Genomic DNA, 26,341 nt, shown 5'->3' on the forward strand with positions numbered 1-26,341 from the left:
AATCCAGCCACTGGACACTGCAATTCAGAATGCTGCTTCCAACTCTTGTATCTGTAGCTTCCAAAATATTCAGACAAAGGACTCCAAAAGGCATCTGGTCAAACTTTGCTAGGGGAAAAAACTTATCCTCTGATTCCTAAAGCCCCAAGTCAGGGATTTGATTATGCTTATCATGATCTCAACTTCCACCGCTCCAAATGTGATTAGTTTTGTAATGAGTTAATGTCATTACCTGTCATCAAATCCAGACAACGTTGGTCTCTAAAACCTTCCGTGGCCGAGAAACCCACAACCTGACATCTTTCCACTGTTCAACACAGAGTTTCTTTAATAATCCTGGCAACTTTTCCCTCATTCCTAGACCACGGGTCTGAAAGTTGGGAGAAAGATGGATTTCTTGTATTTTTCTAAGGCAATTTAAAATTCTTCGGTCCGTTTCCCAAAATTTTCTTCACTCCAAGCAAAGCACAAATATAATCTTTTTAGCAAATCTTATACCCCACCATATTTTCCTTTATATATATATTGGCTATAGTTTGCTTTGGGCGGAATGGCCAAAATAAGAACCAGTTTATTGTGGGGAAATACCCCATTAAGGGCTATTTTTCACCTTATGTAAAATGTTGCTTATCTTATTATTACTGATTTGTTGTTAAATACTGGGCAAATTGTTTTTTTCTTTGCTCCTGTGCAGTCAATCAATACATATTCTCCGAGTGCCTATTGTGTGTAGGTACAAGGGACCCAGCAGGGGACAGACTAGCTAAGTCCCTGTCCTCCGGGAGCTTACATTCTAGTGGGGGCAGGTACAGCTAAGAGTAAAGTGTACAGTGTGTGGGCTGGATATTTTCCACTTGTCCCTCAGACCCCTCTCTCTCCTTTTGTGCCCTGCTATGTGGCGAACCCTGCGGAAGTAGGTCAGTATAGGTGGCATCAATGTCTTCCTTGCCCTCAGGGTCTGGCTGGGTTGGGAGCTGAGAACTGAGGAGTGAGACAGTGAAGTCAGGGTCCTGATTCTCCTGTCTCCACTGCTGGCCTGAGGGTGACACAATTGCTTTTCTGTCGGTAGAAATCACCCCTCTCCAATGCTGCTTCAAGCCTAGGGGTGGTAACTGCTCACCACAGTTTTGGTTTTCTTAACCCTAATGACACCTCTGTAAACAGAATCTTCACTAGCTGCCCCCAGTCACTCATGTGAATGGGCCATCTGTTTTCCTCTGGGATGCAGAATGCCACAGTAGGTTAGAAGGCAGTGCCATGGGAAAAAAATGTCATTTCTTCCATGCCCCAGTTCATCAGCAATACTGCTTACTGTCACCTGCATGCTTTTGGACTAAATGTCATCACACTTCAGGCTGCATTGCTCCCAGTGACTCAATTACTTCTTGATAAGCCACGTGATTCATCATCATTACACATCATAAAACAAGGTCACCTCCCTTGCAGGCCCTCTGAAGGCAGCAGTTGTGTTCCGTGATGACTGGCCAATCCTCAGCACCTCATGCAGGGTGAGGGCGACAGAGACCTGCTCATCTGTAGAGCAGTTCAGCAAGCTGACAGCAACCTACATACAGGAAGGGGTCCCAGCACCACAGGGGCCCCTGAAACCCATCCCACCAAGCTTACCCCTTGCCCTTTGAGCCCTGTCTTTGCTCTGTGCTCACTGGGCCACTTGTACGTCCCCAGCCCACCATGCATTTTATTCCACTGTAATAAAGACCCAGTTCAAAATCCCCTTGGAAGCCTCCACTAGTTTCATCAGTTTGAGGAAAGGGGACTTTATCCTTTTTTTCTAAATAGTTATATATTTTTATTTTTATTTATTATTATTTTTTATTTTCTTAATAATGAAAAAATGCGTGCTGACCAAAGGAAACATAAAATCCAGACGTTCAAAAGAGTCATCTTACTCTCATATCTAAGTACCACAAACATTTTGGATGTGTTCAGGGGGGCTTTATCTTTTGGGGGAAGCACATTTATACCTAATCAAGCCACCTCTGTTGACTGGTGCCTTTTTGTTTTCTAAAGAACTTTTATAGATTCTTGGCCTCCTTCGCCTGCCCAATTCACACTGGCCTGAATGGTCCACTTAAGCCAAACCAAGCATTTTCCTTGACTGCGTTTAAGCTTGTTGCTTAGGTTTGTGGAGTGAATCTGGGCTCTGTGCTCTGCCGTTCATGGCAGCTCCTCTCCTTGAAAAAAGGCTCCAAGGATTCAGATGGTCTGGAGTATGCCCCGTGTGTGTGGGTGGTTTATATACTTATCACTTTCCTCTGGAAACCCCTGATGGATGCCATCCGGTCAAGGAACTTTGCTTCTCTGTTGAAGATTTTCAGGTTACTCCAAAACTTCCCCCCTAGAGACTTCAGTGTGTATTAAGGCCACACTAAGTTTTCCTGTGCAAAAAGCCCTTGAAATAGGAAGTTCCCCATTTCTCTTGATGATAAAAGTGATGCAGAAAGAAAAGCAAACATAGCAGTTTCGTTACCTGATGGTACTTATTAGTTAGCTCTCCTCAGAAACATCACTGAGCGATTTCATGTGGATTTCAGTTATACTCTGGGGGAATCTGTCGACAAACCCACTGAGTGGACGCCATTCATGTGTACACTTTTTTCATCTGTAATAGATGAAATAAGGATAATATTCTTCATCTGATAATGCACTCAAGAATCATTCAATATAAGTTTAAAACTCTCAGTTTCCAGCAGCCTATTAAAGAAAAACCAACACAACACCAGTCTGGCTAAAAAATATCCTCAGGAAACCAGCCTGGAAGAACAGAGGGTGAAATATGAATGAGCTATTTAGCTTTTCTTGGAAAACGGCATAATTCTCAGAGGAATGAAAGGCTAAACATTCCCCAGATTTTTGTCAGGCACATGTGCCAGTCCACAAAGTGCTGGAACCCCAAACACAGAATCTGGATTGATTTCAACTTCAGTAATTCAGGTGTTTGTGGCATAGAATAAACACCACCCAGAAGGCAGCATCCTGAGTTACCAGAAGTTCCAGTGTGCAATATAATTTTAGGCAACATTTTCAGCTTCTACATAGGGATAGTGTGAGTTGGTCATACAGTCCACATAAGCAGATTATTATTGTTTTTTATTTTATTTTACTATTTAAAAAAGAAATATCAAGTCAACGAATGTTCGGGAGGACTAATTTGCTGAATTAATTTTATTTTCTAGAGTTGTGTAGACCTAACTTTAATCTGATATCTCCATTTCGATAACCAAATGGAGTGTTTGTTGAGCAGTCCCACTGTGTAGATGTGACAAGCTAAGGGAACACAACGTAGTGTCTACTACTTTCAGGTGTCTACTACTTGCAATCTAACCAAGGAGACTGGACAAATGCTTATGAAACAATCAGTTCAGGTTCTCAGAGACACCAAAGAGGTATGTCTGTCTCCCTCACTCTAAATTAGAGCAATGGGCACTGAGGTCAATTGCTTTTTGCATGTTTTTTTTTTGCATGGTGAGTGAAGAACTGAATGGGAAAATTTGGGTACAAAATCAAAAATGGGGGCAGCCGGATGGTTCAGTTGGTCAGAGCACATGCTCTTAACAACAAAAATGGGGGCAGCCAGATGGTTCAGTTGGTCAGAGCACATGCTTTTAACAACAAGGTTGCTGGTTTAATTCCTGCATGGGATGGTGGGCTGTGCCCCTGCAACCAGATTGAAAATGACGACTGAGCTCCGCCCTCCACAACTAGATTGAAGGACAATGACTTGACTTGGAGCTGATAGGTCCTGAAAAAAACACACTGTTACCCAATAAAACAAAACAAAACAAAACAAAAATGCATCTGGGTGTTTCTGAGTTTCAGAGCCAACGAGGAGGGAAAGGATTGAGCGTACTGGTATCTCAGTGGTTATGCTGGCTGTGGTAAGTGCACCCCTGAGGTCCTGCTGCCTCCTCCAGCTCCCATGAGTTCTTCAGTATGGTGAGAATCTTTGTCTTTCCATCATAGACAGTCCGCACACAGGCTCCGCTACCCTGGGGCATGTCCCAGGAAGTTTTCTACACAGAACGGAATCTAGGGACACGTGGCAGATGGCTGTTTCCCCCCAAATCCATTTTTTCCTTTCTCCCTGGACATGAAGTCAATCAGCTAGAGACTCTACCTCTCAACCTCCCTTTCAGGACATAGACTAAAGTATTGCCTATGAAATGTGAGAAGAAGTGATATGTGCAACTTCTGTTTCACGTCTTAACGGGAAATTGCTCTTCTTAGACTTCCCGTGAGCTGGAATCTGGATGAGCTGGCACCCCCATTAAACCAAGCAGGTGCATACTGCCCAGCAGAATAGAGGAACAACCATAGAGGAAGAATGTGGATCTCATCGTTACTGTGTGAAACAGGACATCCTGCCATCCTGGAGTGTCCAGCTCCAGAGTGTTATGTAAAAGAAAAGGCAATTCAATTTAGGGAGCCACTGTATTTCAGGGTCTATTTAATAGGAGAGCAGAGGTTTTTACCCTGAATAATACAGAACATTTGTGGGCTGGGAAGAAGAGTGTGGATTTCCAGGCAATACCTCGTCTTCCTTCATTCTTTCCTGTTTTCCTTCCTTCCACAAGTTTTTATTGGGCACCATCTCTGTGTAAGTAACATGCAAGTTGCTGGTGATGGTAAACAAAAGAGCCATGTCCCTCTCCTCCTGCAGCCTACATTCTAGTAAGATGGATAGATAAGCACACGTAGACAGACATAAAATTAAAAGACCTGCAGACTGGAATATGTGTTGTGATGGCTATAAACTTGGGTCTGGAGTAGAGATGGACGGGCGAGAGAAAGCTACTTGAGATAGCATGACCCAGGGGAGCCTCTGGGTGGAGGTGGTGTTTCAGTGGAGCCCTACTGGAAGACAAGAAGACAGGCCAGACATGCTTGGTGTGGAGCCCACAATTCCAAGTGGAAAGGAGCATGTGCAAAGGCCCTGGGACAAGGAAGAACTTTTAGAGCACAAGGACCTGAAGACAGGAATGAAGAGTAAAGAGAAGCACAATAGGAGATTGGCAATATGAGTGGCGGCTTGGTCTTGGTTTTACTCTCAGTGTATCAAAAAGCTATTGAAGATTAATGAAAAGAGTCTCTCTCTCTCTCTCTCTCTCTCTCTCTCTCTCTCTCTCTCTCTCACACACACACACTCTGTCTCTCTGTAATTCACTTAATTGCTGTTTAAGATCATTTTTACTGCTTTATGGAGAAAGAACTGTGAAAAGGTAACAATTTCTACAGTTGCCACAGGCTGTAGTAGTCCGGGCAGTGGAAGTTGGGAAAGGTTATTAAAAAAAATCACAGAAGAATGTCTCTAATCACATGATATTTGAATTCTGTTAAAAAAGAAGTCCAAGCCAGTGGTTTTAAGAGTTAAGTTAGAAGAGGGTTTCTTAGGCAGTATGCTGTCCAATTCCAAGCAGGCTAGGAAATGCTGGTTTAGAATTTAGTGGTGCTGTCATCTTGTCAGCATTTGTAGTTTTTGGTTGTGGGTGAGGCTGTTGAAAGGGGGTCTCCCTGGAGACACCGAGTACTGCTGTTTCTGTGGGCTGCAAGAGTTGTCGCGATGGGGCTTTGGAAAGCTTCTAAGGGGCTTGGCCTTTGGAATTTCTACGTCTGGTTTAGAGATAGTAAAGAATGCAATGGAAATATTTTAATTTATAAAACCTTCCCAGACTATCAAAGCCACCGATTTTTCTCAAGCAAGGGAGGCCAGTATTTAAGAACCACTATTTCCTTCAAATATTAATTTTCCTAAGTGAGATTTTGCCTCCTACAGAGCAATATCCTGACTCCTTTTGAAATAACTATTAACAAGTAAGTTATTTCAGGAAGGAAACGGTACAGTTTTCAGACTTGCAGATATCAATACAGTTATTCTTGGGTTTTCTTTCTAAGGCTTTATTTTCTCACAGCTTTACTGAGATATAATTGACATATAACACTGAAAGTTCAGGAGTGTAACGTGTGGATGTTATACATGTATATTGCAGATTTCTGAGGTTTTTAACACTGTCCTCAAAAATAGGAAATTGTTGCTCTCCCTCTCTCTCTCTCTCTCTCTCTCTCTCTCTCTCTCTCTCTCTCTCTCTTTTTTTTTTAAAGAGAAGTTATATCAGGGTCTGAAATAGTCTAAATTGGGTATATTACAAGAGATTCCCTTTTGTTGGGTTGTTTTCTGCATATCTAAGAAATCCACCAAGAAGTCCAAGTTTCAAATTTGCACATCAGGAAATGGTTAGTGTGCCCCAGTCTCGCCTTACAGACCTGCTGAGGAGGCAAACCTTCTTTTCTCTTCCCTTCCCCCAGCCCCTCCTGTCCATCTCTCACCCCAAAATGTTCTCTGGGAATCGGGGTATGCTTGACTGCCCCTGGAGAATGGCTGGCCATCATCACAGCTGCTGCCTTGAATCAGGCGGGGAGCAGGCTCTCCTGGGGGCGGGAGGAGGGAAGAGGGAAGTGTGGGGTCAGACATGGCTGGATTTCCTATGGCAAAGTTTCCTTGTGTGTCTTTCTTTCTCTGCTCCAAAAAGAGCCTGTGGAAGTGGCCTGGGGAGTCAGATCAAAGGTACTGGGCTAGAGCCAAAGCCTGACTTCTCCCGGCCAGGAACTCCACATTCTCCAGTCTCCATTTCTGTCCTGTTGAAAGTGATAGGGAAGGTTAATGAGATTAACATGGCCAAACACTGCACGCTTCCGAGAAGGACGGAGCCAGATACGTGCTGTTTACTGCTAAAATACTGGCCAGGCCATTCCAATTGGGGACGTTTTATTTATTTCCTCTAGGAAAACTTAATTGTTTTTATTTGACAATTCAAAATACTGTGTATTCAGGACTCGTCCCAGTAGTGACTGCTAAGGTAAATGCCTGCTGAGTCAATGAATGAATGTCCTTTTCTATTTTGCTTCCGACCTTTCACCAGTTTGGCCCAATGCTTGCCATTTTTCCAAATATATGGTGATTAATATTTTCTAAGATAGGCCTTGTTATTCAGAAAATAAGTATGATGAAATTGGTAAAATGAAGAAATAGTTAAGTACAAAGACTAAACCCTGTGCCAAGTTCAAAGATGAAGTATCTCTTTGGCTGGAGATTATCTGAATGAAACGTTTCTGAGAAAAATGAAGATGGAAACGTTTGTGTGTATGCATGTGGTTGTGTTTGCGAGTATTTTAGAATATGAAATATAAGCGGAAGGAAGAATAAATTTTGGTAAATCTATAAAATAGCCACTTTAAACTTTAGGAGAGTTTAAAAGGCAATTTCTTTTTAAGGGGCAATTCCTAATTCCCCACATAAAAGTATGGGAATTGAATGGTAAATCCTTCTCTTGCCGACGAGACCCCTGAAAAGAGGTATGAGAAAGAGTTACTGTTCCATTTCCATTCATGTCTCTTGAAAGCCCATGGATGTGAAACTGCCCTGGAACACGCAGCCCTGGGTTTCAAAGCTGCCCGGATGACTTTTCAGAAATGATCTATTGTGGCGCTTTGTTTTGTCCGGGTCGCCCTCGTTTTGTTCTGCTGTGGCTGTATCACTCTTCTGCCGCTGCCATTAATCCACCCTGTCTACTCCTTCTTATTCAGAGGCACATTGTACCCTTTGCTCTGCACAGGGAGCTGGGGGATGAGATGGCTGAAAGGCTCAGCATTGCTGCGGAGAGAGAGACCAAGAGAGACAAGGGGAGGGGAGCCACGAGTGGGGATACTGGGTGCACAGCCTCACCTGGATGGTGGGGAGCTTAGAAAGAAAAGAGCAGGGAATGGGGGGCGAGCAGAGCAAGTGATGTGAATAGGCTTTATCCATCTGTTGGGAGCCTGGGCAAGTTGGAAAGAAACCTTTCCTGTACACTTTATTTTAGCTCTCTGTCTGAGCTCTTTGGTGAGGCACTGGAATCAGCAGCTTGTGTCGCCTGCAAATGAGGCTGCCCTTATTTTTCCGTTTTGATTGGATTCACTCACTCTAGTTGGACATTTAGGCTCTGTGTGGCCCAAGCGTTGTCAGACTGGGATTAAATGGTAAAAGAGTAGAGTGAGTCGTCAACCAAGAAAATGAAATCTGGAATGTGTTGTTTGCTTAGTAACTCAAATTTGGTTTCCATCCTTATGTCCTCTTGGAAATTTTGTGATATTTAGTTATACTTTAAATAGGGAATAGCCTCCTTTTACACCTCCACTCTGTCCAATGCATCACTCAGTTTTAATAGTGCAAAGGGACTGTCCCGAAGTCCCGAAGTGTCCTGTGACATGCTGGGTTCTAAAGTAGTAAAAAAACATATCCCAAATATCAGTGGCTTAACATAATGGGCTGCTGTTCTCCCTGCACTTTCAGTGGGGCCAGCAGGGGCTGTGTTTAGCACTGTTGGTCAGAAGCCCCGAGCAACGGAGGGTTACTCTTTACACATGAGTCCATGATCTCCATGAGAGGAAGAAGGCACCTCTCAAGGCTGTCACACTGGCAATGAAATCTCTGGCTCAGGTGAGGACTCCCCTAAAACCTAGTTAGTTCAATGACTGCACCCGACTCCGATGTCCAGGAAGAAGAGAAGACCCAGCCGCCTGCCGGGATCTAACCTGTACATGTTTTCAGGGAGAAACTGAGGCTGCATGACAAACAACAAACACAGCAACAAAACATTTCCAAAATTTAGCTGAATCAGAAAAGTCAGGAATTAAGTGTCTGGAACACAATATGATTAGCTCCAGCCTCCACTGCCATTTGAGCTGCGGGACTTTAGGCAAATTACACAACATACTGCGTCTTCATTTCATTACTGATAAAGTGAATCAGTGGGTTTAGATCGGTGGTTCTCAAACCTGAGTGGGCTTTAGATCTCTGAGAGTACTCATTAAAGTGTTAGCTGCAGGGCCTCTGATGCTCTGAGTCCCCGGAGTCTCTGATCCTGCAGGTTTGGGGTTGGGTCCAAGACTGCGTATCTCACGGGTTCCCAGGGGACGCTGATACTGCTGGTCCAGCAACCCCACTCTGAAATGGTCTTTAGATCATCTCTAGGGTTGGTCTTTAGATGATCTCTATAGCTAGCAAAGTCAACTCTAGGGGATGAGGTGGAATTAGCTGATGAGTTGAGTAATAGCTATGGCAATGTTTTCATGTTGAAATTTGACTGGAAAATGATTCACCAGAGGGTCCTAACCCTTCACCTTCTTTGAAAGCACATTTGCATGTTGGGTTGACACACATAGTTTAAAGACACATCTCAATTACAAGATGTGGTCCAGACAGCTGCCCTTGTGGGGACAGAGACGGCCACTAAACTCTGAGCAATTACTTAAAATTAGACTTGTCAAATTTGTTTAGGGTGACCAGGTAAGTACATACATTGACCCAGTGTCAGTCTTCCTGGAGAGACGTTGTAATGATTTTGTATATCAGTCAAAGTATTCAAATACTAATGCTGCCTTCATGCCTTAATCACCATTCTAGTCAGATGTCATTTCTAGAAGCCCTTGGGGATTTGCCTCCCTTAATGATTCTTCAATACCCAAACCAAGCATTCTTTAATTGGTGTAAATTGAGCAGCGTTGCAGTGCAAACAAGGAGAGGTCACTCTGATCAATGATTCTGTGCATGTCTATTGAAAAGTCATTGCCATTAGATCAAGTAACAAATCCTTAACTCCGTTCATTTCAGTTCACGGAGATGGCAAAACTGTTCCTACTTAAGTCATCATGCTAGGGAAGCATGGAGTAAGTTGTGATTCCAAACTCCTAGCTTTTAGGGAAAGGGTTAAAAAATCCGTCATAAAAAATACTCTGTTCCGATGTCAGAAACCACATTCAGGAGCTTTTTTTGAGAACTCAACTAGATACATAAATGTCTAACCACTATGTTGTACACCTGAAACTAATATAATATTGTATGTCAACTATAATTGAAAAAAATTAAAAAAGAGAATGAGAACTCAAGTAGAAATGAAGTGATGAAGTGTTTCTATCCTCTGGCAATTTGGTGTCTGTCTGTCTTCCTATTTGTTAATTAGAAACAACATAAAATTTTGGTTAACTTGTCAAGCCATTTTTCCCATGATTTGTTTGTTTGTTTGTTTGTTTCTGATAGTGCGTGATCCATGTACTCATACATCCAAGCTGTGGTCAGGTAACATGAAACAGGTGTTCCTTCTCCTTTTAATGTGATTGAAAAACTCAAGGCACTATACTTAAGAAGCCAAGTAAAAATCCTTCTCATAAATGTGTCATTCTCGCTTTTCACTCTCTTGTCTTCCTATCAACTCTGTCAAATTGATTATTTATTATTAAGGTGAGAAGAAAAGGAAGCAACAGGCCCATCACACACTCCTGGCCCAGATCTGCCAGTCTCCTGCTCCCTTGGATGAGAAAACAGTGATGATACAAGGTGTAGTGGCGATGCGTGTTCATTTTAATCTATCCGGTCTTTGACAAAATGGGCTGGTTCTTGGGGGCAATCTTTCAAGTTCATTTAAGTTTGAGTTTTAGAACAGTCCAGGGCAGAACACTTAAAATGAGTAGAGAGGAAGAGTGAGGGAACTGTCAGCTTTCTTGACAACCTTTGTTCACAAGCTTGGATTTAAAGGGGAGCTTTTGTGGGGATGCTTGTTTGGGTAGCCTGTCCCCACAGAGTGTACTGTAATGTACACACATCTAGCAGAAAGTATATTGCTTCATTTTCAATGACCTGGCCAAAGGTTTTGAGGAATGTGGGGTAAACCTTATGAAGACCTTGGGGGCACGTTGGACTCAGGAGTTACTTATGGAGCCCAACTGGAGGGGTATAGGTGGAATGACAGCCCATAACCATCTTCCTGTTTCTCCTCAGTAGTCTCATGAAATGGAATAGCACCCTTAAAATAAAAGCACATTTGTGTTGGGAAGCCAAAGCTGATCAATATTTCTCCATTGGGATCAACTCTGAAAGAGCAGAGTTGAAAATGGTCTGCAGAAATGGTCTCTCTCCCACATTTTTGAGGGGCCGCTTAGAATCTGCAGTAGTGTGGCTCCCTATCCCTCCTGTTTCATTTCTGTCACCTTTTCTCTTATGGACACGATTAGCTGGCTTTCCTCAGCCCTGCAATGGGCACGTTGAACTTGAGAGTAAAATCCTTGGTTCTAATCCTGGCTTTTTCCCTTAGAAATCATGTTACCTCTCTGGGTTTTGTTTTCACCATCTGCAAAACGATGTGGTTGAATTAGGTGAACTCTAAGATCCCTTCAAAATTTAACAGCTGAACAGTTATTTTCTCCAACACCGACTCTCATGGAAATGAAGGGAAGAGAACCCACAGTATATTTCTTTGGAGTCCGTGGTCTGACTCACTCATAGAAATCAGCCTCTAAACCAGTGCTTCCCAGGTTTTAATGCGCATCCCAATTGCCTGGAATCATGAGAAAAGGAAGATGAAGAGTTCATGAGAAAATGAAGATTGTCATTCAGTGTGTCCGGGTTGGTGGCTGAGCTTCTGCTTTTCTGACAGCTGTCAGGTGATGCAGCATGACTTTGAGTAACAAGGTCTCAGTCAAGGAGCTCAGTGAAGCTGAGGGGTGGGTCCGCCTTGCTCGGCGCTGGACCCCTAGCTCAGCCTGTCTCAGAGTATAGTCACACCGTGTTTGAGAAAATGATGACTGGGGGGGATTCAGAGAGAAGGATAAGCAGTGGGCTACTGATCTTAGAGTCAGATATCATCCTCATCATCTCCCATTTGACTCCCACTGGATTGGAGGGCTCCATCACAGAACTGGCCCCTTGCTGTCCTGAGAGCAGTGGGTGGAGAGGTCAGAAACAGGGGAGGCTCTGGAGAGGAAAGCGGGGCCTCCACTCCCCAAGTGCCAGCTCCTGACTCATTACCCAGCGGCCACCGCTCTCAGGCACACACTTTTACATGCTATATTTTCCCCATTGATTTCTCTTTGATGTCCATTTCAACCAGAGCAAATTATTTGGCGGCAGTGAAGAGTTCCGCAGAGCACGACTGAGGCTAAGACATCACTGTATTATGGAAGGAGCACTGGTCTGGGACGCAAACTCTCTGGGTATAATTCTGGCTGGCCCACTGATTCGGGCAATGGATGACAGTCCATCAAATGCTCTGAGCTCTAGAGCTTTTCCAACCTAACTGTTCGCAGGAGATGATGTTTGTGAAGGGCCTGTGCAAATGCAACAGGTACGATGAACGTGAGTTTGAGTTTGTCTTTGCTGTACCAGGCATGGCCCTCTCGGGAGGCCAGAGTTCACACCTGCTGCTCCTCTTATCACCCAGGACCCTCTCAGGTGTGAACACAAATGAGGAAGTTCTCTCTCCCTCTGTCCCCACCCCGGTTCTTTGACACACACATGCACAGACACATACACAAACACACACAGACACACACACAGACACACATACTCACACACACGGAAATGTTTGCTTTTTGTATGTAATCTAGTTTTAGTGCCGAATTTCCCAAACTTTACTGATAAGAATAAATGTGGCCCCTTGTTAGTCTCCCGGAGTACCAGGCCTGTCCCCTGGGGTGGGAGCTGGGGTCAATCCTCCTGCCCATACTCTTTCTGTCTGTCTTTTTTTTCTTCCTGATTTTAAAAATTAGTTTCAGGTGCACAAGACAAAGTAATACTTAGACGTTTATCATTTATATCCCTCACACTGTGGACCCCCCTCCCCCCATCCACTATCTCTCTGACATCTCACCGAGCCATCACATTTCCACTGTCTCCACTCCCAATGCTGTACTCCACCTCTTGTAAGTATATATATATATATATATATATATATATATATATATATATATATGAATTATAGTCGGCATTCATTATTGTTCAGCTTCAGGTGTACATTGCAGTGATCAGGCATCTACATCTTCCCTGAGGTTGTCTCCCAAATGGGACACGTGTCCATTGGATACCCTACAAAATCTTCACAACATTATTGATTACGTTCCCCAAATTAATTTTCAAAACCCCGTGGTCATCTTGTGGTTACCGACTATGGAAAACAGTATGGAGGTATCTCGAAAATCTGAAAACGGAACTACCTTTTTGATCCAGCAATTCCACTCCTAGGTATCTATCCGGAGAAACCCAAAACTCCAATTCAAAAATCTTTATGCACTCCTATGTTTATTGCAGCACTATACACAATAGCCAAGACATGGAAACAACCGAAATGCTCATCAGTAGATGACTGGATTAAGAAACTGTGGTACATGTATACAATGGCATATTACTCAGCCATAAAGAAGAAAGAAATCTTACCATTTGCAACAACATGGATGGACCTAGAGAACATTATGTTAAGTGAAATAAGTCAGACAGAGAAAGACAAGTACCATATGATCTCACTTATATGCAGAATCTAAAGAAGAGAATAAGTGAATGAACTAATCAGAAACAGTTTAGGAGACAAAGAGGAAAAACTGAGGGTTGTTAGATGGACGGGGGGGGTGGGGATAAGGGGGAAGGTGAGGGGACTAGAAAACAGTCGGTAACCTCTTTGTCTTTTGAAAGAGCTCCAGTTGGTTTTTATTTTCAGAGATGTTTAGGAAACAGTATTTAGTGCAGAGTTCCCCACTTGGCTGCCCTTTGGATAACCTGGGGAGTTTTCAAAAGTCCCCGCATCCAGGCTACACCCCAGATCATAACATATGGGGAGGACACCGGCCAATGGTAATGTGTGATGCTCCCCAGAGTTCCCATGGGCAGTCAGGTTAAGAATCTCTGGTGTGATCCCCATGGACTCCTCTAGTCCAAGGAAGAAGTCGAGAAGCCCACCGACTTGTCTGTAGGCCAGTGACTCACTAACGTGAGCGCACATTAGAATCATCAGGCACCTTTGGAAAACTCGGTAGCTAGGTCACACTTCATACCAATTAAGTCAGAATGTCTGGGGGTGGGAGCCTGGAATCAGGATTTTTTAAAGATTCCAGGTGATGCCAACGTGTAACCCAGATGCTACTTGAGTGTAAGTGTTAGTGATGAAGCAAAGGACCCATGTCCTCATCTTTGCTGCTACTGAGGACGTGCTGCTTTTCACCCTTTCATCACCCCTATGTCTACGGGGGAATCCTCCCAGCCTTTGCAAAGACTTCTCAGCAGTGGGCCGCAACAAGTCCCCCCTTAGCACCAAGCAGGAGGCGCATCAGTCTACGAGGCTAGAAGACACCACATGCTGACCTACGAGAGCGGTTTTCCTAGCTTGTACAGTGTTTTTCTTACTGGAGGTAAAATTCACATAACATAAAATTAACCACTTTAAAGTGTACAATTCAGAGGCATTTTGTCCATTCACAATGATGTGCAACCACTACCCATGTCTCGTTTCAAAAGCTTTTCATTAACCCAGAAAAACACACCATAGTTATCAATTCCTCCCCATGTCCCTGCCCCCGCCCCAGCCCCACAACCACAAATCTGATTTTACTCTATATGGATACCTCTTCTGAGTATTTCATACACATGGACTCATACAATATGTGATCTTTAGTGTCCTCTTTCACTTCACATATGTTTTCAAGGTTCATCGTGTTGTAGCATGTTTCAGTACTTTATGCTTTTTCATGGCTGAGTAATACTCCATTTCAGTACTCCATGCCTTTTCATGGCTGAGTAATACACCTTTGCCTGTGTTTGTAAAAGTTTTTGTGGACACAACTATGCCCATCGATTCATCTCCTCTCCATGGATGCTTTCAGGCGTCAGTGCTGAAGTTGAGTAGTTGTGACCGAGAGCATATTCACTGTTTGGCTCTTCCCAGAAAAAACTTTTTGTTGATTCCTGTTCTAAATGCTATTGCTAGGGAACTTTATCATAATTCTAAGTATGGAAATTCTAAAGTTTCACCAGAATTTATTTTTTTATGACATAATATTAAAGCTCAGCTGGATGAACGGAAATGATAGAAAGGCTATGGAAATCTGGTAAAAGAAGAGTAGTTGGAGAAGACTTACCCTACAAGATAGGAAATATGTCACAAAGCTCTAATAGGCAAAGGACGTGGTGCTACTGCAGAAATAGGCAGGCCATGGAAAAGACTGGAAAGTGGAGAAAGGGCAAAAACATATGATAGAGGTGGTATTTCGTGCCAGTTGGGAAGAGATAGGTCACTCAGTAGAGAATGTTGGACAACTCTCATTGAGACTGCCCATTGAGACTGTAGAAATCATGAAGCTGGATTTCTCCTTTACTCCTTTGAAATAAATTCCAGAGGAATAAAATATTTAAATATGTAAGAAAGAAACTAAAAATATCAGAAGAATATATTGATGACTATCTAAACAATATTGTAATAGAGTCTTTTAAGCTTGACAAAAGACTATATAAAGCAACGAATTGATTAATTTGATAAGATTGGCTACAATGTGAAACTTTTGTACAGCAAAAGTACTATAAGTAAAGCTTAAAGATAAAAAAAAATTAGACTGGGAAAAGTATTTTTTCTTCTTTTTTTGTTATAGACAAATGGCTAATGTCTCAAATAGTAAAAATAAAACTCTGGTAAATGAATGAGAATCTGAACAGTACAAAATAAATAAGGGGGAAATATACGAACTAACAAGAATGCAATGAATGCAGATTGTCAGAAGGCATAATACTGTGGGTGTTCAACCTTGTAAGTAATTAATGTAATGTAAATTTAAACAAGACGTCATTTTTATTGTTGATTTGGTTGACAAAGATGAAAAAAATTGAGGATCTCCAGTGATGGTAAGTGTGGAGTAAAGGGCTGTCTAATATATTGATATATTCAATATTTTTGGAAGGAAATCTGGTGGTATAAATCACATTTTAAAATGTAGATACCTTTTGACCCAGCAAGCTGACACCTTGGACATCTGATGTATAGAAAATTAACATAAAGATGTTTCTTGTGGACCTCATGAGTGAAAACTAGCACCATAAACAACAGAAAAAAAAAGTTCCTTGCTGCAGTGAAAAGCTCAATTCTCACCAGTAGGTTTTTAAAAAATACAATTTATCGAGGTCTGATTGACGTGTAAAATCTGTACATATTTGATGTGTACAACTGCATGAGATGTATACCATGAAACCATTACCAACAACATCAAGACCATCGACATACCTATCACCTCCCAAAGTTTCCTCCCATCCCCTTTATTATTATGTCTCCTTCTTCTCCTTCTCTTTCTTTTTCTCTTTCTCCTCCTCCTCCTCCTCCTCCTCCTCCTCCTCCTCCTCCTCCTTCTTTTTCTTGTGGTCAGAACACTTACCTTAAGATCTACTCTCGCAGCACATTTTAAGTACACAATGAGAATTGTTAGCTGTAGGCATTATGCTGTACGGTAGATCTCCAGAACTGACCTCTCTGACATAACTGAAACTTTGCGTTCTTTGACCATTACCTCTTCATTCCTCCTGCCAGGCATGATTTGATAAAATAAGTTGTGATATGTCTATATGATGGGTTTCAAAGAAGCCTTGTAAATGAGGTAGAATTTTCAACCTGGATAGAGATTCTAAGTACTCTGCTTGTTCTTTAGCAAGTTTGTAATTATGTTTGTCTTCCTGGATCCATTAAGTGCAAAATAATGCACCCAGTTGTCAACCGCATGAAAATGATGGCTATTACATACTTTAAAAATTTTTACGTATTATTTATTACTAGTTAGAGACATTACATTTAACATTATAGCAATTAAGACTTGAAACATAAATCCATGTTTTAGAACCATGGACTTAAGTTTGTGTTTATGTGTATATGTGTTTGTGCATGTGCACATAGTTGTGTGCATGTGTGTGTGCATGCATGTGTGTGTGCATGCCTGTGCACTGTGTGCATGCATGCCTGTGAGTGTCAGGTCCCTGGGAAGCCTAACATCCGGCTGAGGCTGCTTTCACACCCCAGTCGCCAAGAGAAGTTGCTGTTCCTTTTAAGACGGATTCAGGGGAATTAATAAACCAAGTAAGGGCATGAACTCTGTGTCCCTGAGGATAAAACCTTTCTATTTGGAAGACGCCTTTACCTTCTGAATGGGATGTGAATGCCAAGGAAAACCACAGATAAGTCTGATAAAATTTGAAATTTGGCAACAGACTCCGCAATCATTACTCAACCTTTTGGAAATTCTTGCCTTCCTTTTCCTGTTATTCTGGAGCCGTGTCCACCTCTTCTGCTCTTTGGGAATCAGTTCCACCTGGTAACTCTGCTCCTGCCCGCCCACCCCACTCTCCACTTTACCTCCTTCCCTCTTGTTGGTCTGGTACAAAAGGCCATGGCTGTCCCCAAATGCATGGTGCTGCTGGTCCTCCTAACAGGTACAGGAGTTTATTAAAGGATAGGTTGTCTTCGAGCAGTAATCGCCAAGCTGTTATGGTTGCTCACCCTTATCACTAAAATATTTTGAGCATAAACTTCCAATATATACTCACTGATTGGTTGATGGGTTGATTGTACTAACAGATTATATACATTATAAAATAGACATGAGGGTGAAAATAAAAATGATGAGATTAAAAAATAAATAGATGTTCTAATCTTTTCTCTCCATATCCTACGGGGGTCCTTTGGTGACCAGTAGACCAGAGGTGGAAAAGGCTTTTCAAGTCTAACTTTTGGGGCATCAAGGGCACTGCAAACTCTTTACCTCTCCTCAAGGGCCACGCTTCTTTCCACCGTGATCTGCCATGTCCAAGCTGCCCACTGGGCTTCTGTGAACCGCAGGAAATAAGGTGCTCCAGCCAATGATCCGAACGATTGTTTCTCTCGCCGTTTCTTTCACCCTCGCCCCTCACTTGAAGGCATCATTGCTGCTCTTTGAGCTACACGTGTGTCCCCTTTCATGCGCCCTCTGTTTCTTGGTTAGGACTCATACTGGGCCAACTGAATCTTAAACCATGCAGGTAGTTCCAGCCCCCCTCCTCTCCTTCGTGGGCAGAGCTCCTGTTTGGGGGTATGCTGCTTCTTCAGCCATCTTGGACTTGGACTTTTTTGCCTAAAACTGTAGAAACACTGGCTTTAATCCATCTTGAGTTAATTTTTGTATATGTTGTATTAGGTTGGTGCAAAAGTAATTGCTGTTTAAAAGGTTAAAAATAATTACAAAAACTGCAATTACTTTTGCACCAACCTAATAAAATAAGGATCCAACTTCATTATTTTGCATGTGGGTATCTAGTTTTCTCATTACCATTTGTTGAAGAAACTGTGCTTACTCCATTGAGTGACCTTGGCAACATTTTTAAAAGTCATTTGACCATATATGTGAGAGTTTACTTCTGGGCTCTCTATTCTATTTTATTGGTTTATGCCTGTTTTTATGCCAGTATGACATTGTTTTGATTATCGTAACTTTGTAATATGTTTCTAAATCAGGAAGTGTGAGTCCTTAAAACTTTGTTCTTTTTCAAAATAGTTTTGGCTATTTGGGATCTATTGAGATTCCATATTGATTTTAGGATTTTTTTTCTATTTCTGCAACAAATGTCTTCGGGATTCTATAGGAATTGGATCGAAACTGTAAACTGCTTTGGATAGTGTTGACCTCTTACTAATATTGTCTTTCAATTCAACAATAAGACTTTCCATTTATTTGTGTCTTCTTTAATTTCTTTTAGCAATGTTTTGTAGTTTTCAGCACATAAGGCTTTCACCTACTTGGTTAGGTTTATTCCTAGGTATTTTATTCTTTTTTATGTTATTGTAAATGGAATTGTCTTCTTAATTGCATTTTTGGGTTGTTCATTGTTAGTGTATAGAAACACACTGATATTTGCATGTTAATTTTCTATCCTGATACTTTGCTGAATTCATTTATTAGTTCTAATAGTTCTTTTGTGTGTGTGTGTGTGGGGGGGGTGGTTTTGAGGGTTTTCTACATTTAAGATCATGTCATCTGTGAACAAAGGTAATTATACTTCTTCCTTTCTCATTTATATGCTTACTTTCTTTTTCTTGACTGACTGACCTGGTTAGCACTTTCAGTACTATGTTCAATACAAGTGGTAAGACTGGATATCCTTCTTTTGTTCCTGATCTGAGAGAAAACACGTTCAATACTTTGGGTCTTTAACCATAGCGTATGATGTTTGCTATGGGCTTTTCATATATGACCTTTTTACATTGAGGTAGTTTCCTTTTGTACATAGCTTGTTGGATTTTTCTTGTCATAAAAGAATGATGAATGTTTTCAATTTTTCTGCATTAGTTAAGAAAATCATGTAATTTTTGTTTTTCATTTGTCAATGTGGTATATGTCTCCCCTTCTTCACATGCTTTTTGGATCTCTTTAAATATTTCTTCCCAACTTTTAGCTCTCTGATAATACCCTCAGTTTTTAGCGAAACTGTGGGTAAGGATTTTTGTCAATATGTTATGTATGTTGTGATATATTAATTTTTAAAATGCATTTGATTTTTCCAGCGCTCGCTCTTCATTCTGAGCTTTAAGAGAACATGATTCTGTTCTTTTATGATCACCAAACTCTCTATTCACAAAACTTTTCTGTGAGTTTTCTTTGGACTCTTCTTTATTTTTAATCTCTTCTCAAGTCCCCAAGTAACCTCCTGTATGTCCCTCAAGAAATTCATCCTGAAATCTTTTTCTTTTCTGTGAAACGGTATGTTGACTTACCAGTGAGATGAATTAAAGCAACAGTAACTGAAGCTCAACATTCCCCTGCATGCCAATACCACCTCCTTATGTTGGGTGTTTTCTGAGTCTATACAACTTAGATGAAGGTCTTAAGCTTATCTCTGGTTACTAGTGAAAAAAAAAAGAAAAAGAAAGAAACAAAGAAACAAAACATAATAACTGGACCAAGCAGACATTTGGTAGGATAAAAGTTTTATTTTTAAGGTCAAACTATACTTTAAAACTTAAGGCTATTTTATCAAGGTTTTATTTATAGATATAATCAATTCCATTCAGAGAGAAATGCTTGATGAATTAGATCATGAATAAAAACAACAACAACATGGAACAAAATTGTAAGGACATAAAGCATGAGAAATGTCTTGTCCTTTCTGATATTTGTGATTCCCAAGTTCTGTTTCTTGGACAGGCTGTGAGTAGGCAGAGTTCAGGGTAAAATACAGGGGGAATAGCATAAGATTGATCATGAAATGCTGTCTTACCACAATTATTTTCTAAATACAGCCATAATTACACTTAACTGTTATTAGTATATATCACAGTGATGTTAATGAAAATGACATGTCTAATATGGAAAATTTACATAAAGCTGTCTCTTGGAGGGCGATGAAAGCTAGCTGAAAAGAAAATTCAAAACTTCAGCTTGGACATTTTCTAATTAGGTAATTGGCAATTGGATCTTATTTTACCTTTTTATGTTGAGAGGTAATGTTATTTTTTAGGATCAAAAGCCTTTCCGCTCTCATGAGTGTCAAAGTAATAAATAAGTTTCTGTCTAAAACTATTATTTTATGGGTAAAATAGATCAGTCTTTGTGCCAGTATTATAAAATTCTGGTTTTAATAATCTAAAATTATGAGGTCTACATAGAATTTCTGTGAGAAACACACACAGAAATCCAGTATCTTACAAAATTATTTATATTTCACTCATGTCTTAATTCTATTTTTAGTAAAACAATGATTAGTAGACACAAATTGTATTGTGAAGCCTTGGTCAGTATGTAATAAATGATTTATCATTACCTACAGCGCTAGAAATGCCTTATCCTGTGAAAACAGGGCTAGAAAAATGAGATATGCAGGACAGCCCCAAATTCCTGTGTTTTCTGAAATTGCCAAGCAAATAGGAACCATCCAGATCCTCTGAGGAACTATGTTTAACCCATTCAAATCTCCTGTATGAACTCAGGTTTTCTGCCCTTCAGACTCTGGTTATGACCGCTGAGGCCACTCAGGAGTTACAGGCATGACATAAGCTTATCATACTCTGTATTTTATGCAACTAAGCTATAGGAGTATCAAACTTACCTTCAAAATCTTGGCTTTGTGGTTTTAAAAATCCCAAACAATAATTCTTCTGGAACAGCTCTTTCAAGATCTTAGCTTGGACGGTCCAACTCCCAAGGGCGATTTGTGGCAGGATAATCTCTCATAAAGGTGTTAGGCTCTATCTTATTTCACGTTAGGTCCAAGCTCTTTTCTGGCAACACTGTTTCTGGGTACAGCCATGTGATTACATCCAAGGAATAGATGGAGTTAGGGACTGGTCGAAGAACAAACTTAAACTTATAGGTGTGATCCAAAGGGAGATAAAAAAGTGTCAGTGTCTGAAGAATCATAATAGATAATATGAGTATTAATTTAAAAAGTTACACTGACAACAAATAAAACAAGTATATGGAGCCCCGTAGTTACTGAAAACCATGATGCTGTAAAGCTCAGAAAGAGAAATAAGAGTCTCTGGGCCCACGCAAAGGATCCCCGAAGTCCTTGTCATGCTCTTGCCCAATATTTGTTCAATCAGTATCATCCTTTTAGGATTTCTGTTGACATAGGGAAGTAAGGGACTTTAGCTCCCTGCTGCTTCAGGAACTCTTGATCCACATGTCCCCTGACCATCACAGACAGGAACACAGTATACACCTAAGGCTTGGTCCATCACCAGTCAATTAACCCAGTTCAGGAACTGGTCAAGTGGCTTGGTAGGGGTGGCCAGTTGATATCCAGTCCTGTCCCACAGTGGATGTGACCATCTGTCTACCCTCTTCTCTGATAGCTGGGCTTCCAGAATGCAGATCTTGGGCCACCCCCTACCCCGACACACAGCGCTAAGTTTGCTTGGAATGGGGGACATCTGGGAAGTCTTCCTGTAGCAATCTCCAGAGGCTGACTGAGATAAACAGGCTTCACAAATTGGATTGACTAGACAATGAAATATTTATTGTAATTCCTCCTTTTTTTTTTTTTTTTGAAGTTCAGCATTCCTTGTCATCCCTGGGCTGAAGCCTGTGTACATGAGAGGAATTCACAATTAGATCAGAAGTGGCCTGCTCCCACTTACTGATGACCTCAACCTGCAGCAGGCAGAAGGCAAGTGATTGTATCTGCATACATGCAGATGTTTTTCACTTTCTAAAATTTTTAAAATAAAACAGGAAAGTCCATGAAACAAAAGGAAGCAACCCAGAAAACCAGCTTGTGTGATCGTCTTTCATTAATTCTTGGTGTATGAAGTATTTTCTGACATGGATGAAAACCGAGGCAAATAACTTTGATGTTGCTTTAAAATAGACGTTTGCTATGAATAATGTTTAGTTTTAAAGTAGTGATTTTTTTATTTACCTTGAATGTCTACTAAAAGCCAATGGAGAACTGTGGGATTATTCAGCTAATTCAGACCAAAACGCTGATTTCCCTTTAAATAGTGAAGTAATGGAAGAAAAATCTAGCTGTTATACATCTGACTTGTGTGATTAGTGAGCAAGGACTGTTTCTGTGTTCGTTGACAAAGTCTTTGTTGTATCGTCAAGTCAAGTCACATATCAGTGGAAAAGCATTGCAGACTTGTTATAAAAGAGGGTTTCAGCTTTCTGCCAAGAGTGGACAACTGTCTTCAATGCCCACGCTAATTAGTAATTTGGCTTCTAAATGTTTCAGTCAATCAGTAGTCAACACTGACAGAGAAAGATGAAGTTTCCTCATCTGGGTATAAGATGTCTCCTGTTTTGGGCAGTTCCAGCTCCTGCCATTCCCCAAGGGGTCCCACAGTTCAGTGAACCTCCTTGATATTCCCAAACCTGTCCGGATGGTTTCCTCCTCCATGATTTTCCATCTGCTGTGTGCTCCTTTCTTCTCTCTTAGGGCAACGTCTTGACGGGAACCCCCTATGGGAACCCCCTACTTCTATCCTCACCTCCTCCTTTTTGCCTTTCTGATCCATCCGACTTCTACCACATCCCACGCTGAGAAAGGCCTCTCTCCGTTGGGATCCAATTTCATCCTATTCCCGCCTTTAAAATATCACTTTTCTCCTTTCACCAGCCACACACATTTACTGAGAGCCTCCCTTGCTGTAGTTCCTGCTTGGGTGGTGAGAATTACAGACAGTCCCTGCCCTCACGGGGCTCATATTCTACTTGAGGAGAAAGATAATAAACACACATATGAAATGATGCCAGGTAATGCAATGACAAAAATATTGAGAGGTTTTTCTCGTCTGACTTTCCCAGAACACTGTGAACTCTGAGAGCAAGGACTGGTGAATCTAGCTGAGATGGAAATTCGCATATCAGATGTCAATAGATGGTGAATTAAAGGAGAATTTAGTGCACTTTTAACTATGTCCCCCCACATCTTCCCAGCACTGGAGGACGTAAAAGAAATAAAAGTTTGTTTTACTTTACAGTTGGAAAGTTTTCTCTTCTCAAGAAATATCTTTGTGACATTTTCAGAAATAATAAGGAATCTTCCATCTGACTAGGAAACAACAAGCAGTTTATATAGAAAGGCACATTGTTAGAAACATCTGCCTGTCAATTGATTCATCATTCACCCATGAGACATGTAAAAAATGATGGTTCTGTGCTACAGGTTTTTATTTCTATTAAATTCTGTGGCATACAATCTTGAAGAAACATTTGTAGTCAATATTTGGTAAAAAGTCCGATTCAATCAAGTAAATAAAGCATTAGAAAAAATTATTTCATTTCTTTGCTAAACTAAAGCCATTAAGACTAATACAAGTAGAATTGAGGAAAAGGATATTTAAAACAAAACAAAACAAAACAGTGAGATCCATTTCACATTTGCATTTTAAAATTAATTGCTGCCCTAATTATTCATCAGTAAAAGCATAAATTAAGCAAATATAACTTAGAGTAAGCTTTCAGACACCCACAGGATTCTCCCCTCAAGAGTAAATTGTCATAATGGTTCAGTGTGGTTTATTTTTGCTGTCTCTTCTATGATTGAGGAAAGAGAAAATTGGAAATGGAGTCTTATGGAAATGAAAAAGACCCTCCAGAGAAAGAGACAGACACAGGTAGGTACTTTCAATTTTCCCTTGAAGGTGTGAGAGGGTAACAACCAATAAAGAATGTTGGGGGCCAAGGAACTGCTTTGAAAGTACTGAAATTGCACTTCCATTAATATTAAGTGCAACTCCATGACCCCAATGTGCAACCAACAGGTGAAAAATGCAGTGAAGCAGGGGTGTTATTCATCTTGTTTTGGGTAGATACCGTGTTTCCCCGAAACTAAGACCTAGCTGGACCATCAGCTCTAATGTGTCTTTTGGAGCAAAAATTAATATAAGACCAGGTATTATATTATTATATTATATTATATTATATTATATTATATTATATTATATTATATTATATTATATTATATTATATTAATTATATTTATTATATTACATTATATTATACTATATTATATAAGACCGGGTCTGTGGGGACAGAGTCCCAGAGAGCAGTTTCCAGGCTCTCGGCCTCACGTGGAAAGGTGCTGGCTCAGGTAGTAAATGGCCATCAACTGTGATTGGATGGCCATCAGCCGTGGCTAGTTGGCCGTCAGCTGTAACCAGTGAGCCATTGGCCACTAATATAACTGCCGTGGTTACGCTAGCAGAAAGAAATGGGGGCTAGCAAGAAGATGGAGGCTGAGCTAGCAAGCACGGATTGCAGTTAGCACGGCGGATTATAGTTAGCAAATGGAGTTAAATGGAGTCAGTTGGTTGGCAGAAAAGCGGAGAGCAGGTCACACGTCATGTGAATTCAGACTCCAGTGGGACTGGAGGTGTGTGTATAGTGGTGTGACTCCCCTACCTATGGCTCCGTGGGTGTTCCTTTTTGGCCTCACCATATCCTGCGTTCTTATGTCGGGAGCGGGAGCAGAGATCCCACAGGCCGCCCTGCATGACAGAGTCTTATATTAGTTTTTGCTCCAAAAGATGCATTAGAGCTGATTATTAGGCTAGGTCTTATTTTTGGGGAAATATGGTAGGATTGACTGATTTGAGTCTTTGCTTTATTTGCTTTCCTTTATACCATGTCAGTGGAGCTCTAGGCATCTAGCACAGCTGGAATATTTTTTCTGTCACACAATCAGACATGTATTGTTGGCGAGCTCTCTCAAAAGCTTATAAAACAACACAATAATGTTAAATAACAAAAAGCTCCAACTCTCAATGACTTAAATAAACTGTCACTTATGCTCACGCTCCCTGGGCTATAGGTCAGCTGTGGCTTGGCTGATCTAGGCTGGGTTCAACTAGGCAACTCTTCTCCAGGTATGTGCTATAGGTGGGCCAGTTGGGACAACTCTGCTTTATTACTCTACCACAGGTTGAGCTCAGGTCTGTTGCACCTGTCTCTCATTCTGCAAGGATCATCTGAGGACATAGAACTATCTGACTCACGATCTTTTCAAGGCAGAAGTGGAAGCTCTCAGAGGAGTGGGTATAAACATACACCTTAAAGCCTAGGCTCCAAATCGGCATATGGGTGTGTCTGCCCACCTTTCATTGGAAGCCCCAAAGTCAAGGTGAATATCAGTGGGATGAGAAAGTAAATCCTTCCCATGAAGGGGAGTGTGTGTTTGTGTCGGGTGGGGAGAGAAGTAAAAAATAATTTTACTGAAAAATAATTTAATTTACCATAACTCTCCATCTTTAAAGGAAGACCTTCATTTTCTGATTTGGGCCTTTACACATGAATTATTTAAAGTTTGCCTTTTTCCCTCATGGGTTTGTTAATTATAAGTATGTTAGATTAGCCAGAACGATCTCTCAGTAAGACAGATACATGGAAGATTTAGAAAGCTCCATGGATGAACCTCTAGCAACAGCAGGCGGGTGCAGCCCAGAAGAATCTTCACCTTGCTGTTTGAAGAAGGGTCCATGGGATGTGGTTCTGCAGGTCTCACTTGGCTTCGGGGCTGCGCATTGAGCTGCCTGATACACACCAGACGAGCAGGAATTCTGCCTCAGCAGATGTGTGCATGACTTCACTGCTCCGATTTCAGCATCACCTCTCCCCTGTCACCAACAGGCAACCCACAGCAAAGGATGTTTTTTCTGATCATTTTGCACTCATTAAATGCAGCTGTCACAACAGTGGATGCGAGGATGCGTGCAAAAGTTTTCTGCCACGTCAACATAAAGCTGAAAAGCTTTTTAGAAAAGAGCCGAAACCTTTGAAGCCTATTCTCAAGGAATATTGGAAAGACTACCTTTTGTTGTTGACAATTGAAAGTGTTCCCTTGCAACACAAATTCAATCTTGGCCCAGACGAAAGAAGCATCAGCCATCAAAATTTTGCCGCAGAAAGCAGTTGGCCAACGAGTTGGGGTTCAATTGTACTATTCCTGCGTCTGAATGACCTAGAGGCTCCATACTTACCAGACTGGCTGATCTCTGCTAATGGTTTTAATGGGGCGGATTAG

The sequence above is a fragment of the Rhinolophus hipposideros genome, assembly GCF_964194185.1.
Source record: "Rhinolophus hipposideros genome assembly, chromosome: 12".
Taxonomy (NCBI): domain Eukaryota; kingdom Metazoa; phylum Chordata; class Mammalia; order Chiroptera; family Rhinolophidae; genus Rhinolophus; species Rhinolophus hipposideros.